This window comes from Aquarana catesbeiana, linkage group LG13 (assembly GCF_042186555.1).
Source record: "Aquarana catesbeiana isolate 2022-GZ linkage group LG13, ASM4218655v1, whole genome shotgun sequence".
NCBI lineage: Eukaryota > Metazoa > Chordata > Amphibia > Anura > Ranidae > Aquarana > Aquarana catesbeiana.
The window spans coordinates 80,094,561-80,111,936 of NC_133336.1; positions in this window are offsets into that span (position 1 = coordinate 80,094,561).

Sequence of the window (17,376 nt, forward strand, 5' to 3'; positions counted from 1 at the left end):
AGGGGAAACACTGTGGCCTCTGGTGTAAAGGGGAACTCTGATTAAGGGGTGCTCTGACAACCCTGATTTACCTTACTGTACTTACTCAGAGGCAGGAGAGAGAAGGGGGAGACTTCAGTCACAGATAGGGACAGATGATGAGCTCACTTACCCCTTGGCAGTCAGCACCTCTCATCCAGGTGTACCTGAGGCTGCTGGGCTTCACATTTCCGGCCCCAACTTTCCTTTTCTGAGGCACAGTGCCGGGGATTAGAGTGTGGGCAGACACAGAGGGGTAGGGGTGGGGGGCAGAGGGGCAGATCGAGCAATCTCTCCTCTGCCTTCTCATGATTCCAAACCTGAACTGTCCGGGTGAATCCTGGACAGGTGGCAACCCCCCCCCACCCCCCCAACTTGCTTTTCAGGTGAAGTAAGTAACCAATCCTCCCTATTCCGTGAAGGGCCGAACCCCAAACCCCCCCCCCCCCCAGGCATTTCAATATTCATTTTATAAAGCCATGGGCAATGGGATACAGTTTTACAGTCTACTACACCCTTCTAACTTCAGTATTTCATTGGTTCAAGCTCATACTACCAACCTCTGGTTGAGCTCTGCCCTTGGGATTATGCTCTTAGGTACACCCACAACTCTGTCCCTTCTTCCTCGAGTGTGCTCTTGGAGTCCACCCATCTAAACCATACCTTCCTTCCTGAATTTCTTGGGAGCACCCCTGGCCTCCTACGTCTTCCTATGTAGAAGTACATCCGCATTTACTACTTTTATCCACATCCCTACTGTCATTTGCTCTCTATAGATCCAGCGTCAGTTTTCTGACACCAAAGTATAAGTCCCTTTTCACCTGGGCGGAAAAAATTCAGCTTCTAGCTGCAAATAGATCAATTTATCTACCGCAGCTAAACTCACACATTGCTTTCCTATGGCCCCATTCACACACTGCATTTAGCAATGGTTTCATTACATGGGGTTTGGTGCAGTTAGAAAAAATACATTTCACTGCGTCCAGGACTGATTTATTGCAGCTATCTGCACATAACAGCAGGTAATCGCAGTGTACTATTTCTCCTACAGATAGCAGCGGCAACAAGGAAAGAAAAACAACAGGAAGCACATCAGAAATGGCAAGAATGTTCCAACGCAGCTAAACACAGCTAATCGCAATGCACAACTGCAAGTGAACGGCCAGAACAGCCGCCCGCGTGAAAGGGGCCTAAGATCCTAAGGAACAGTTTAGTGTATATATTCATCTCCTCCAGGTCAAAGACCCCTAGGAGGCAACACAAGGGGGAGCATATATTAGGTAGTCCAAAGTTATCAGAAATAAATTCAGTCACTTGAGACCATAACAGTCTTATTCTAGGGCATTTCCATACCATATGGATGAAGGTCTCCTCCGTCCCCATACATTTATGGCAGACTGCAGAGTCCCTCTTACGCATTCGGCATAGTCTAGTTGGCGTGTAGTACATCTGGTGAAGTTGAATCATCTTATTTGTGGAAGAGATGGCAGATACAATATAAGTATCCAAAACCTCCTGCCACATCTCCTCAGACAACTCCGGCACAGCAGTCGCCCACCGAGCCCTGGTCTTGGATAGCAAACCTGGGTTCCCAGGATTTACTGCCCTATAAATTTGTTTAGCTGGATCCGGGTCAATCAGAACATGCATGATGCAGCTGAACATAGCAGAAATGCCACGTCCTGGGTATTCAAAACTGTTCCCTCAATTGTGTAAAAGTGGACAATCCGTTGTCCTGGCATATATGATGTAAATATTTCACACCATATTTTTCCCATAGTTGTCCGTCTGTTAATTAAAAAAATTCCTTCAAGGATTTATTACACCACAAAGGATTATTTGGGGATAGACATAAGGGCCCATCCTTCCTCCAGTGGGAACAAAGATCGAATATTGTACCAGGAAGTGCCATGACTGACCCCACCTTCCTCCCCGGGATCCCCTTTCTGTATACCATATTTAGTAAGGTTTCTTGCGAGGTGGCAATTGCTGCTTCTGATACTTATTGTATCTAAGGAGGCTACTACTCTTGTCCCGGAGTTGTCATGTACAGTTGGAGGTTCACAAAGACTCTCCTTATATTCATCTGTGTACATCGCTCCTGGATAGATCCCGTCTGGTCCACATCTGCCAATTTTAGGATAACTGTTTGTAACATCCCTGCTATAATTTAAGCCAGAATTTTAGTATCCACATTCATCAGCGAGATCGGACGATAGGAGTCACACTCCCGAGGGTCCTTCCCCCCTTTAGGGATCAGAACGACCAACGCTTCTCTCATAGAGGGTGGCAATCTACCATCCGACCAAGCCAAATTAAACACTCGCAGCAGGCGAGGCGCCAGACCACATCTAAATGTGCGGTACCACTCCGAGGGGAGACCATCAAGACCTGGAGATTTCCGAGGAGCAAAGGAAGAGATCGCACCCTCCACTTCCTCTACAGTGATATCCACTTCTAGAGCAGCACTGTCTTCGTTTGTCAACATATGCAGGTCAAAATCAGCCAGGTAAGTCTCTAATGCCTCTCCCCCGCAACAGCACAGGACACAAAGTTCCTTATAGAATTGAGTAAAGGTTCCTAGGATTTCAGCCGAGTCACAGATCTCAGATCCCTGCTTGTCATATACGCTTTTAATATACACAGGGACGTATTCTGGCCTTGCCAGGTACTCCAGGAGCCTGCTATTCTTGTCCCCAAACTCAAAGATACGCCTCCTCTGTAAGAGTCTAAGTTTGGTGGTTTGGTCAGTCAAAACAGCACGGTATTCCATAGTTCTTTCCTGTAGTGTCAGCAGTCTCACTCTAGTGGGCCCCCTGACATATTCTGCTTCTGTTAGTGATACTCCCTATCCTGCACTGTAGAGGCTAACTGTTTTTTAAACCCGTTCACCTCCGCCATAAACACCCCCCGCAGAGTGGCCTTAAAGGCCTCCCATTGGATAATAGGACACTCAGTATTTCCATTTTCAGCCCAGAAGTGATTAATCGCCTCAGTACACTTAATCGTCACGTATTCATCTTGGAGCCAACTAGCCTCCATCTGCCAGTGACGGATCCCGGCCTTGGCCCCAGATTGAGCTCCAGTAACATGGGAGAGTGGTCCGACAGGGCTCTAGGTAGGTAGGATACCCCCCTGACCAGCTCCATACCCTCCCCCTCAGCCAGGATAGTGTCTATTCTGGGGAGCGTCTTGTGCATTTCCGAATAACAGGAGTACTCCTTAGTATCGGGATGGTGATGGTCCTTTACCCCAATCTGTGATCAGCTCAGCGCAGGAGTCCGAAGGAGTCCTGCCTCCCACGCGCCACAGGATGTCAATAGATGCCTGTGACAGAATCCACTGTCACTGTGTTTTGGAGGGGGCCGTGGGCTGGCCTTCAACCCACAGACTATGGCCCAGCAGAGAATGAGAGACTTGGGGACAAAATGGTGTTGGGATAATGTAATTATGTCTCTATATACATTGCATCCCTTCTCCCTATCCTTCCCCTCTTGTTATTGTGTTTAATTATGTTAGGTCATGGCACGTAGACAAAAGGTGTGGAGGCACATCCCAGTGGGGATGTGTAAGGAGGGGCTGCCTGCTTATCATAATCCCTTTATGTTTTTCAACTGTAGTTTCTGTTTGAATGTACAAGTGTTGAGTTTCCATTGGTTCTTCCTTGTCTCCTACCTCCTCTATGACAAGGGGAGTGTCCCTGTATTTAAAAGTGTGCATTTTGTACTTAACAGTTTTTGCTCTGCATGCTTACCCTCAACATCTGTGTGGTTTGCCTCGTGATTGAGGGGTTAATGGCTGGTTATGGTGAGTCTGCCAGCTGTGTGTGCATTTGGAGAACAGGAGACACAGATCTGGCAGAGGTGACCAGCCGGGGTATCCGGGATCCATCACATTGGTGGCAGCAGTGGGATGTCTCCTGCAGGCCAGGACATCCAAACCACCACCGGGATTCAAGATCCAGGCAGCCGTCGAGGAGCGGTATGGGGACCGACCAGCATGAGAGCGGAGTTTGGGAGGAGGCTGCAAGGCATGCGGAAGCAACATCAGGGATCAGCGACGGAGCGCACCGTGCTCGGCTGGGGGATGTGATCTGCCGGCAACTCTGGCAAGAGACGCTAAGCAACGAGCAGCACCATCAGGGGAAGATTCTTCCCTCCTCCACAGAGATGTACTGATCACAGTACCATGTATGAGAGGTGTTCCTAAAGGGACTGACCGCGAGACGTGTGGAAGACGGAGCTCGGAAGATTGGTCCGGGAGGAGATGAGGCTGGGCGCCAGCTACTGAGCCCTCCGGTGGTTCGCAGCTCAACTGTGGCCAGGTACAGTAGACAGCAGCCCGACAGAAGGCGTTGGCTACGGCAGCGTGGGGCTGCTCCATCAAAAAATGTATGGAGACCCAGACTTTGGGAGCGACGGGGAGTGGCGGCTGAATGACATCCTTGACTTCCAAGATGAAGTTCTGTACCTCCCCAAAGAGGCATGTGACCTGGAGGAATTTGAGTTCCTGGTCGAGCAGGGGTGGGAGCTCGAGATTGCCTACAAGCAGCTGTTCTACGGTGATCAGCAGCCCAGCATGGCTCCCATTGCCTGAGACTGTCCAGGAGAAGACAGGACAGTCGTGAAGATGCGGAGGAAATGGGGCCTGGGGTGCCCCTACATTTTCCTGTCCTAACCACAATGGAAGAAGTGACAATTATACAGAGGGCACTGTGAGTGCTAGAATGCCGGAACGCACCGGAGGTTCCCCAGGTAGCGCGAAAAGCTGATAGCACAAAGGTCTCGGAAGGGGGAGTTAAAACGGGCTCTGGAAGGCTGGTAGATGGTGATCAGCAGCAAGTCCAGAGTATTGCATCCGGTGCCCCAGCAGAAGTGCTGGCTACGAGGCAGAGCACCTCTGGCCTCTGCCCACCCTCAGATTTGGATCTGGAGAGTCCGAGATGATCTCCGTGAGCTGTTTCCCCAGCAGCACATATCTCCACCGGGAGTGGAGAAAGCCATTCTCTCTCCCCAGCATTTAGACACTACCCCAGTGTTCATCTCCCCAGCAGAAGAGCTGGCTACGGGGCAGAGCGCCGCTGGCCTCTGCCCACCCTCACAGTTAGATTCAGAGAGTCCAAGAGATGATCTCCGTGAGCTGTTTCCCCAGCAGCAGATATCCACCACCGGGAGTGGAGAAAGCAATACTCCCTCCCCAGCAATTGGACACTACCCCAGTGTTCATCCCCCCAGCAGAGTGCCGCTGGCCTCCGCCCAGCCCTCAGTATGTTTTCAGGGGGGGGTTTGGGAGACAGCCCCTGTTAGAAGTCACCCCAGCGGCTGGTCACAGAACCGAGAGGGGAGAAACCCCTTCCCCCTCTCCAGCGGCTGATCTCCACCTTTGTATCCATCCACCCAGCAGAAGCGCTGGCTACAGGGCAGAGCGATGTTGTTCTCTGCCCAGCATCAGAAAAAAAGATGGAGAGTCCGGAAGTCTTGTAAGATACCTTCCCACTGGCTGGTAACTATACCGGGAGGAAAGCAAGTAACTCTTCCTCCACAACAGCTTAGCACTACCAGCCTATGTTCCCTACCAGCTGAAGTGCTGGCATCAGGGCAGAAGGTTATTTACCTCTCCCCAATACCTGCAACCCAGCCCCAGCATCATGGGAGTGCGGACAGCCGGTCCCACTCTGCAGCGGCTGTTTTTATCCACAGGAGAGTGTATGCGCGGTTTTGTTCCCCAGCGTCAAAGTCACTGTTCCTTTTGCTGTTTGCCTGGGGTGAGAGTTTGTGACTAACGCAGGTCCAGACCGGTTGAGGGTCAGGGACCTGGTTACTCAGTTTTTAAAAGGGGAGAAAAGTGACAGAATCCACTGTCACCGTGTGTTTTGGAGGGGGCTGTGGGCTGTCCTCTACCCACCGACTATGGCCCAGTAGAGAACGAGAGACTTGGGGACAAAATGGCATTGGGATAATGTAATTATGTCTCTATATAGGTTGCATCTCTTCTCCCCATCCTCCCCCTCGTTATTGTGTTTAATTGTGTTAGGTCATGGCACGTAGGACAAAAGGTGTGGAGACACATCCCAGCAGGGGATGTGTAAGGAGGGGCTGCCTGCTTATCACAATCCCTTTATGTGTTTCAACTGTAGTTTCTGCTTGAATGTACATGTAAAGTGTCGAGTTCCTATTGGTTCTTCCTTGTCCCCTACCCCCTCTATGACAAGGCTAAGGGGAGTGTCCCTGTATTTAAAAGTGTATGTTTTGTACTTAATAAACAGTTTATGCTCTGCATGTTCAACCCTCAACATCTGTGTGGTTTGCCTCGTGATTGTGGGGTTAACGGCTGGTTATGGTGAGTCTGGCAGCTGCAGGTGCGTTTGGAGAACAGGAGACACAGGTCTGGCGGAGGTGCCCAGCTGGGATATCCAGGATCCGTCACAACGTCCTCCCGGTAAAGTAAGCCTGCGGGTTAATGAACTACAAATCCTGTTTGCCACTGTGGCATTTGTTTTGTAACTCTCAATAAACTGTGAGGGCGCAGGAGCCTGACATTGCACCGCAATTCACTGATCATGGGTGCAATGCCTTGCAGGTGACAGCTTAAAAATATATAAATAAAGCACATTTTTGTACCTGTAAAATCATGTGCATTTATGTTTTTATTTTTATTTTTTTAAGGTGAACAGCCTTTAACCGTGAATAATGGCCTTAAAATGATTGGTCTCACTCAGTGCTTGCACAGTGATATGTAACATGTGTACTGCATTGGCTTTATTTTTTTTAAACATTTGCATTTACGGTCACACATGCATATATGTGGAGGTGAGGGTGGACAAATATTTTTATGGGGTGGGGGTAATCTTCAGTGCCTGGGTGGAACTGTAACTTTTTACACTGTTTAAACAAAAAATGTTTTTACTAAACTTTTTCTTTTATCACATAAGTCCCCTATGTGATGATTTTTTGGATTTGATGACAAGTTCCTATTAATGAGACATCAAAAGACCCCTGGTGTCTCAACTGTCCTCTAATTAAAATAATGAAGTGCAGATACTGGCTGGGGTAAATGACATGGTGACCTATAAAAAGCATTTTACATAGCATTTCCAGGTCAGTAACAGGAAGGGGAGGCCAGCAGAAGGATGTTCGTTAGTCTCCCCTCCTCTACCCGGCAGCTCCTGCCAAGCTCGTCCTGGGTCCGCCAATGGGCGTGCAGAGCTTGGGAACCATGGCGTCGGCACAGGGGAGGTGACCATTACCAGGGTGTGTGGAAGTGATCCTGCTGCTGCAGAGCTGCCAGGTCACTTCCATCTGACAGCCTGAGAAGCTTGTCAGATATACACACACACCCGGAAGAGTGTGTGTGTGAAACCCCCCACTGCCACCAACGTTATGTCAGTGGCAGTAAAAGCAGCAGCTCTGATTCCTCCCCTCCCCTCCCCTCCTTCCAGAACATAGCCACAGTGACCTTTCCCCGCTCCTTCCTTCACTTTATACAATACACAAACTGTTAACTGATGCCAGGACCTTATCAATCCATTGATCAGACACACAGACCTCTCCATTACCCAATCCACAACCTAAATCTGGAAACCCTAATAGAACTGTCAACCTCACAAGCTTGAGCAACCCAGAGAACTAAGAAATACCGGTTGTAAATAGCTCAATTGAAGGGGATGGCCAACACACATCTCGCTAGACTGGTAAGCAGTTATAACTCTGAAACTTCAGCATGTTTCATAACTCATGAAATAATAATAGCACAGCCATAATTTAACCTAGAAATACTGGGAGCAGAACCAGCTCAATTCATCTCCTAGGCAAACTGGGCATCCAAAACCTGGCAAGTTTATATTCACTTGGAAGCTAAATGTAAGCTAGACAATAATCTGCATGTTAGCAGGTTGTATCCAGTAAGTACTCAGAGAAATGTGTACCTATAGAAAACTGTATTTGGGACATAACCATAGTGACTTCCCAAAAACCATTCCTCAGGAAGCCTAATTGATCAGATGGCCTCCGCCAACGCCCCTTCTGATACCAGAAAAAAAGGGAATGCCAGGACATTTTGACAGCTCTTGTTAACATCAAACCAAGAAACACCTAATGCCCTGTACACACGGTCGGATTTTGAGACGGAAAATGTGCGATCGGAGCTTGTTGACGGAAATTTCGACCGTGTGTGGGCTTCATCGGATTTTTTCCACCGGATTTTCCGACACACAAAGTTTGAGAGCAGGCTATAAAGTTTTCTGACAACAAAATCCGATCGCGTCAATTCCGACCGTGTGTGGACAATTCCGACGCACACGCATGCTCAGAAGAAATTCCGAGACGGCACTACTCAGTCTGGTAAAATTAGCGTTCGGAATGGATATAGCACCTTCGTCACGCTGCAATGTTTTAAATTGTTTAATGCAGCGCACTCTCTTCTTCTTTATAATGCTAGATGAATGAAGTTGTTTTGCTGCTCATATTCACACAGACTTCTCACAAACTTTATTCTTTATTATTTATCGTGATTTCATCAATATATTTTGATTTGTCACGTCTAACTTTTTCTGGTTAGTATTTTTTTCAAGCCTGATCTTTTTTTTTGTTTGTTTATTTTTTTTAACTCCAGAATACTTTTGGGCATGTTTTGTGTGTCAAGTTACCACAACACCATTATTATTTGTATTATTTAATCTCAAGGAGGTTGCTAGGTGCTGGCGTCTCTTGTTAATTTGACATTGTATTTTTGAAATGTACCTGCCTCCTCACAAACTGTCCTTTTTGAAGGAAAACACATAGGCGAATATAATTGAAACAAAAATTCCTTTATTAAGGGCTCATAACCAAACAAAGAGGCAGGCAACGCTGGAGAGACAGCAGAAATTGGTGAAGCCTTTGCCCCCCAGGGCACACATCAATTATTTTACAGCAAAATTGGTGGCCTGAGGAGTCCATATATAAGGGAGTTCAATCTGGTCCAGAAGTCCAAGAGAATCATGAACAGCAGCAGATGACATATCTGTCCCCAGGCTGCGGTCATACAAGAGCCTGCATCTCTTGTCAGACCAGACTGAACCCAGGTCATCACTCTCTGGTCTTCCTTCCACGCTGTGTCTGTGGTGGTGGAGTTGTGGCAGGAGGAGGAGGAGGAGGATGGTCCAACTCACACAGGTGGGTATTGGGTGTGATTTCGCCCCTCACCCCCTTAGTTAAGGTTTTATAAAGAATGTCCTCACACATGAGGCGTTGACCCTCCTGCATGTCCTTCAGTTTTGTGGCAGCCATGCAGGCAAAGGCCTCTTTGCGATTGGGGAAGGCTCTGAGGGACGCAGAAGCCTCCTGAATCAGCCTGAGTGCTGAATCCTGCACGTTACTCCCCTTCCTTGGTCTTTTGTTTGGAAGGCGGAGGGGAGGGACCTGGGATTCTGTCAGGCTCGTACTGGGCCCGGCCTTCTCCTGGCTGCCACTTAGCCCCGCCTCCTCCTGGCTGCCACTAACCCCCGCCTCCTCCTGGCTGCCACATTCCACAACCTCCTCCTGGCTGAGGTCTTGCTGTGTATGAAAAAGGGACATAGTTTTAGTTTTTTCTTCATCAATCACACACAATTTTCATCTCATGACTGTTGCAAATTGAATGTTAACAAATATAACAGATTATCATTCTGAGCCCAGCATTTTTCATTCTTGTCCCAATTATTTTTGCCCACTACTGTCTATTGATATGTAAAACACTTTATTAAATCAGCAATTAGTGATCACTAATAACATCTAGTAAACATTTATTTATTGACCAGAAATCTGTAGAAGAATGCTATACCTGGCTCCAGCTGGGCTCCTCCACTTCTTCCTGGCTGGAATTCCCAGGTAGGACATCAGAAGCCTCAGCTGGGGTGGAAGATAGGGTGGAAGGAAGAGTGGAAGGAAGGGTTGAGAGGGATTCCCTGACTTCAGTCTGGTCTGACAGAAAACAAAGTCTCTCATAGTACCACAGCCTGGGGACATAAACGTCATCTGCTGCAGCTCCTGATCTCTGGGAATTCTGGACCTTCTTGCGCTCCCTAAGATAAGTGCTCCTCAGGCCACCAATTTTGGCTTTTAAATAGGGGATGGTTGCCTTGGGGACCACCGGCTTCACCAACTCCAGCAGTTTCTCCAGCGCTATCTGCCTCTTTTGTTAATTATTGTATTGGGGGTGTTTGACCTGCCACAGACAGGGCAGCTCCCTGTATTTGTCAACAGGGGTAGGAAGTTGTGGTCATTGAAGCCATCCATTTTATCTGCAAGACACAACACAAGACAAACCCTAATGTCAGGCTAAAGTCTCCTAATCTTGTCCCAATATAGGCCTCAATCTAGAATCAGTATAGGCCCAAGTTTAAATGTTACCTTCGTTATCACGATCGGCGCTTCCAAAACTCCTTCCTCCACTCACAGATCGTACGTACTACGCACGCGTGTTACGCTTTATATATACTGCGCGTGCGTGAAACTCCGCCCGCCCCTGACGTTCTTTCTAGTCTATTCCCTGCCCCTTCTCGTTCGGCGCAGTGGGGAAGAGCACATGGCGGAGACACAACAGGTGCGTGCTAATTATAGCAACAATGAGGAGGAGGAGAAAAGCCCGGAGCCAGAAACGTCCCGATCCCGGAGGAGACGATTTAAGGCCTCAAATATGTCCTTTGGGAGATGTTGTAGATGGTCGACATCCTGAAGAGGGCGGACTATGACGGGAAGTATGGACCTTACCCCAACCCCAATGTCAGAAAGGCCAATATCATGGCGAAAGTTGTCAAGAGTCTGCAGAAGAATTTTGGTGTACGACGATCCAAGGATCAACTCAGGAAGCGGTGGTCGGACCTCAAATTAAGGGAGCACGATCAGTATAGAAGGATCAGGAGAGTGCTGCAAAAAAGTAAGTAGTTGTGCTGTGTTCCTAGTCTTTATTTTTATTACGTTTGTGCTGCTCCATGTGCTTTTCTTAACTGTTGTACAGTTTAAAATGGCAACTTTGCTGTTCATGGACACATTATTCGTTCGTATGAAACATTGTTCGTTCGGCCTAGGAAACACCATGTTTTGTCCAGATGCAGTTCAAAACATTTTTTCAGGCACACTTCTGTTAAATAAATTTTGGTGTCTAGAACTAGAATGTAATGCAAACTAGATTCTGAGTAAGGAGAGGAGACTCTGCAGCTGTTTACACATCTGGATGCTGGAGCACTAGTGTGGGACACCAGAACACCCTTTTTATTAGGGGCCCCACACAGGTGCTCCAGTGTATACTATAGGGGTGTCTCCATCTGTGAAGCTTGTACAAAACAGGTAAGTATTCAAGCTTGACAAAGTAAATAGATATTTCTTCATCTTGCAACTCTGCCAAAACAGACAATTGTACCCCACTTCCAAGCAATGTTTCATATTCCTATTTCTGCCATCAAATATCTGTGTGCTAAGTATACCTATTTTTTATAATATAGGGGAGAAAAGACTCGGAGGACACCACTCATCCGAGGAGACAACAGACCCCCCACCTCAGGAAGAAGGGGAAATCCCCCAAAGCCAACAGGAGGAGGAGGAAGGAGACGTGGTGGAAATTATCACAACAGGTGAGTGCGACCACAGGCTCAGGTAAGAGATGGATGCCGGCATATTTATAATACATGGTGTGTTTTTGTTTCTATATTTTTAGGTGATCGTGATGTTGTGGATCCAGATCATTTCACCAGTGAAAGTGCCCAGATCCTGATCGGGGAGATCATGGGGTGTAATAGAGACATGGAAAACATCAAGCAAAACATCAGTGATGTTCAAAACAAAATGAAGAACATAATTGATGTTTTAGGGATAGTTTAAAACACCTCCAAATCCCTTACTTTGTTGTGCTTTGTTTACGGGAAAAAATGTTTTACATTTTTTTACATATTCGCAAAAAGCAAAATTTGGAAGATGCACACAGTGTGTCAACATGTGCTATCTCTGCCATCATGGGAGATCAATGTATGCGTTTTGAGGGTGCAACCCCTTCCTCAATAATAAAGTAGCTGAGAGGAAGGGTTTGCACCCCCAAAACACGTCCCTTGATCCCCCGTGATGGCAGCTAGCACATGTTGACATTCGGCAATTTGTGTGCAGCTTCAAAATTTGGCTTTTCCAGGGGTGACTTCACCCTATCTGAACGCAATATCAAACACAGTTTATAAATACTCATGTCTGATATTGCCTTCAATTTATAACAAAGTTGAACTTTGTAAGTTCCAGATTTGTGTATTTCTTGTTGGTTTTAAACATGCCTGTTTTACCTTAAATGGACATTTCAACTTTTATTAATGTGACCCAAAAAATTGTTATACAACAAACATGTTGGCTTGTTTTAAAAAAAACTTTTAGAAATACACATGTGATTGTTGATTATCAATCTTTTTAATACAAGCACAATGTGTGGATTCTTCTTTCAATGCTCCGAAACTTTTGGTGTAGTAAAATTGGTGTTTTCTGTGACAATGGGGGTTATTTCCTAAGGCCAAATCCACATTGCACTACTAGTTCACAGAATTTCTCCATAAAAAGTTGTGGCAAGCACAGCAGGCCAGGATGATATGACTGAGTTTATACTCCGCCATGTGTATGGGTGTAAGAAATAGGCGGAACCGGCTGGCCATTATTCCAAACGTGTTCTCCACCACTCTTCTGGCTCTGGCCAGCCGGTAATTAAAAACCCTCTGGTCTGGGGTGAGGGTCCTCATAGGGAATGGCCGCATAAGATGGTCCCCCAGCGCAAACGCTTCATCCAATGAAGACGAATGGGAGTCCTTCCGCATTGTCTTCTGAAGGTGGCAAGTCCAAGCTGCCATTCTGGAGATGCATGTAGAACTCTGTCTGGGCGATCACTCCACCATCTGACATCTGGCCATTCTTCCCCATGTCCACATGCAGGAACTTGTAAGTAGCCAACACCACTGCCAACATCACAATACTATTGAACCCCTTGTAGTTGTAATAGTATGACCCTGAGTTGGGTGGTGGGACGATGTGGACGTGTTTCCCATCAATTGCCCCTCCGCAGTTAGGAAAGTCCCACAGCTGGGCAAAGTGGGAGGCCACCGTCTGCCATTCCTGTGGGTTGGAAGGAAACTGTGGAGTCAAACAAGAATAAAAAAATATTCATTTTGCACATAAACATGGAAAGCAGATTAGACACAAAAATTCTTGGCATACATCAGTCTAACTTATTTTTTAGGGACTATTTAAAGACAAAGGTATGAGGTCCACCTATCAGATTCCTCCCCCCCCCCCCATGGGCCATTTTGGGAATTTTATGGGGGGGGGATGTTTTGGACAGGTAACCCTCTACACTTCATTGAGAGATGAATGCTTAAATAATGTGGATTACTTTGGCCAGCCCCTCCTTACTTTACACTATTGGCAGCCCACTGGACAGGTAAGAAGTGTCATAATACAAAGAGAAAAATACACACTGTACACATTTTAGCACATTTTTACATTCTGCTATTACCTATCAAGATAATAATAGGATACAAAAACTTTAAACAGTACCATTTGAAAGTATTCAGGCAGGCCCTTGCACTACATGCTTTGGGAAATTCATCCATAAATCTGACCACAAAAGAGGTGGGTATAGTGTGTATGGGTTTGGCAAAGTCAGCAGATAGAGGATTGAGGATAGATAAAGGATTGGTATCAGCTGAGTTAGCAGTTGGGGGAGGGAGGGTTCCAAATGATTTTGTGACCCCCCCAAAAAAAGCCTCTGGCACTCTGCCAGAATTTCAGGCACAAATCACAATTTTGAACATTTTAGGGGGATTATAGGTTAAAGCACTACTATGGAGCTGACAAAATACATTGTTAAGTGACTACACGAGGTGAATATAGGCCCATGAGAGCATGCTGGGGAGGTAAGTGAAGGTAAATATGCATGAAGGACCAAAAAAAAATTACATAAAAATCCAGCATGCATGAGGACAAAGGGGACATTCACAGCATATTACAATCATGGTAATTAGGGAATGAGAAAAGAAATACAATATATTATCAAACATTCTATACAATAAAATGTGATATTAAAGGATAAAAATCTTACCTTAATATAGTCCTTCTGCAGGACCTGGATGATGGCAGAACAGGTCTCCGGGATAATGATCCCCAGAGCCTGGGGGGAGATGCCTGTCGAGAACTTAAGGTCCTGCAGACTTCTCCCCTTCGCCAAGTACCACAGGGTGGTGAATAGCCTCTGCTCCGGAGTGATGGCTTGCCTCATGCAGGTATCCTGACTGCTGATATAGGGGGTCAGCAAAGCCAACAAACAGTGAAATACGGGGTCCGTCATCCGGAGAAGGTTCCTGAAATCATTAGGATTATTCTCACAGAGCAAAGGCATGAGACAGAACTGGTCACGCTGGAGCAACCGATTTTTGGTCCATGAACTCTTCCTCGCCCTGTTCATAGACTGGGCTTTTGTCAAGGTAAGGACCCCAACACCAAGCCCCCGCACAGCATGAACTCTACGATGAGTATGTATACGCAACATGGCTAGAAAACGGTCGGCTGCTCAGAACGCAGTAACAGAACGCACTGAAGAACAGCAAGGCCTGTGAAGAGCGAACTGAAAATCAGTAACGAACGAACAAGAACACAATGACAGAGTCAAGGGTAACTTTCTGCACACACTGAAGACCAGATACAAACCCACAACCATAAACTGAACAGCCGAAAACGATCTGAAAACCACGAGTCTAAAAAAGCGCGAATCATCTCTCACCAAACTTTTACTAACCCGAGATTAGCAAAAGGAGCCCAAAGGGTGCCGCGCTTGGTTCTGAACTGCCCTTTTATAGTCTCGTCGTACGTGGTGTACGTGACCGCATTCTTGGCGATCGGAAATTCCGACAACTTTGTGCGACCGTGTGTAGACAAAACATCCATCGGAAAAAATCCATGGATTTTGTCGGAATGTCCGATCGCGTGTACGGGGCATAACAGGACTTGTGAGAACCATTGTACTGTTTTTGCTCATTCGCTAGACTCTGCTGAAACCAAGACATTGCAAGTATTCTTAATTTTCTCTGTTGTTTTATTGTCTCTTCATTTATTTGTAACACCCGTTTGGTGTTACAAACTCTTTTCTGGGATAAGGTACATGCTGGCTACCCAGCATGCATCTCCCGATCTCTCGCATGCACACTCAAAGCCGGGCATAGCGCTGCCAATGTGTCTCGTTGCCATCACAACGCGATGCTATCCTTCTGCACTGTCCACTGACTCCTGGGAAACGATGACACACATCTCCCAAGAGCACAGGCAATGCGGGATATGATGTAAATCGCTGCGGCCCGGAAGTGGCAGATTAGATGGGAACCCATGGCAACAATGCAAAGTAAAAAATATTTTGGCCCAAATGTTGTTCATGCAGAAAGCTGCTAATTGATGTAGACATTATATTATGGGTGGAAGCTTTAACCCATCAGCAGGACCAGTATCTGCTCCTTTGTGCAAGAAGGAACAGGATGAGCACTGCCAGAGCCCTACAAAATGACCTCCAGCAGGCCACTGGTGTGAATGTCACTAACCAAACAATCAGAAACAGACTTCATGAGGGTGGCCTGAGGGCCAGACATCCTCTAATGGGCCCTGTGCTCAATGCCCGGCACTGTGGAGCTCGATTGGCATTTGTCATTAAACACCAGAATTAGCAGGTCTGCTACTAGCGCCCTGTGCTTTTCAGAGATGAGAGCAGGTTCACTCTGAGCACTTGACAGACATAAAAGGGTCTGGAGAAGCCGTGGAGAACAATATGCTGCCTGTAACATTGTTCAGCATGACTGGTTTGGTGTTGGGTCAGTGATGGTCTGGGAAGGCATATTCATGGAGGCACGCACAGACCTCTACAGGCTAGACAATGGCACCCTGACTGCCATTAGGTATCGGGATGAAATCCTTGGACCCATTGTCAAACTATACGCTGGTGCAGTGGGTCCTGAATTCCTCCTGGTGCACTACAATGCCTCTTGTGGTGAGAGTATGCAGCCAGTTCCTGGAAGATGAAGGAATTGATACCACTGAACAGCCCCCACGCTCGCCTGATCTAAATCCAATAGAACACCTCTGGGACATTATGTTTCTGTCCATTCGACGCCGCCAGGTTGCACCTCAGTCTGTTCAGGAGCTCAGTGATGCCCTGGTCCAGATCTGGGAGGAAATACCCCAGGACACATCTGTCATTTCAGGAGCATGCCCTGACGTTGTCGGGCATGCATACAAGCACATGGGGGCAATACAAACTACTGAGTACCATTTTGAGTTGCTGCAATGAAATATCAGCAAAATGGACTAGCCTGCTGCATCGTTTTTTTCACTTTGATTTTCGGGGGGGGGGGGGGGGGGGGGGGCTTTGAATTCAGCCCTCTGTAGGTTGATAATTTTCATTTCCATGATTCATTTCCACGATGTGGCATCCTTTCGTTCCTAACACATTACCCAGTCCATATCAGCATAGATATCCAGCATATTTTTCCCCATTGAGATCTGATGTGTTTTCAAAGTATTCCTTTAATTTTTTTTGAGCAGTGTACTTCCTACAAATGTTTTTTTTTTCCTTTATATTTACTGTGTACAGTGTGTGTTGATATTTGGGTGATCAAGCGGATCTGGCTCAGGCATGGCACTAAACCCTATTGCAGCCTCTCTTTGCGTCATGGCGGTTTGTAAAGTCATCTCCTGGAACACTAGGGGCTTAAATGCACTTATCAAAACACTCCCTTGCTTTCCAATTCCTGAAGAAATACCATACCCATATCTGTATCCTCCAAGAAACCTATTTGGTGGGCAGTAAAGTTCTTAAAAGAACCTGTGTTACATATCATTATCACTTACTAATACATTATTCTAAGGGGCGTTAGTGTCTTGATCCACAAATCACTCCCGTTTTGGCTGCAGGTCCTGGTGCTAGATCCGGATGGTCACTACATTTTTCTCCATGTGTTTATGTATCACTTGGAGGTGGTACTGGAGGGGGTGTACCTTTCCTCCCTGGCTTCTATTAGCCTTCTCACTACTATTACAGCTAATTTGGCTAATTATGAGTGAGTGATTTGTATAGCACAACAAATGCGAACTGAATCGCCTCAAGGTGCTGATCCGTCCTGTGTTGTCCTGCTTCTTAGAAGAGGTGGGTCTTGAGTTTTTTTCTGAAGGCTGGTTTTCTTCCGTGCGAATGTTAATGGGTAGAGCGTTCCACAGCCGTGGTCCTTGGACTGCGAATCTACGTTCTCCCTTTGATTTGTAGTGTGACTTGGGAATGAGGAGGAGGTTTTGGTTAGTTGATCGAAGACTGCGGTTAGGTGTGTAGCGTTTTATTTTCTCG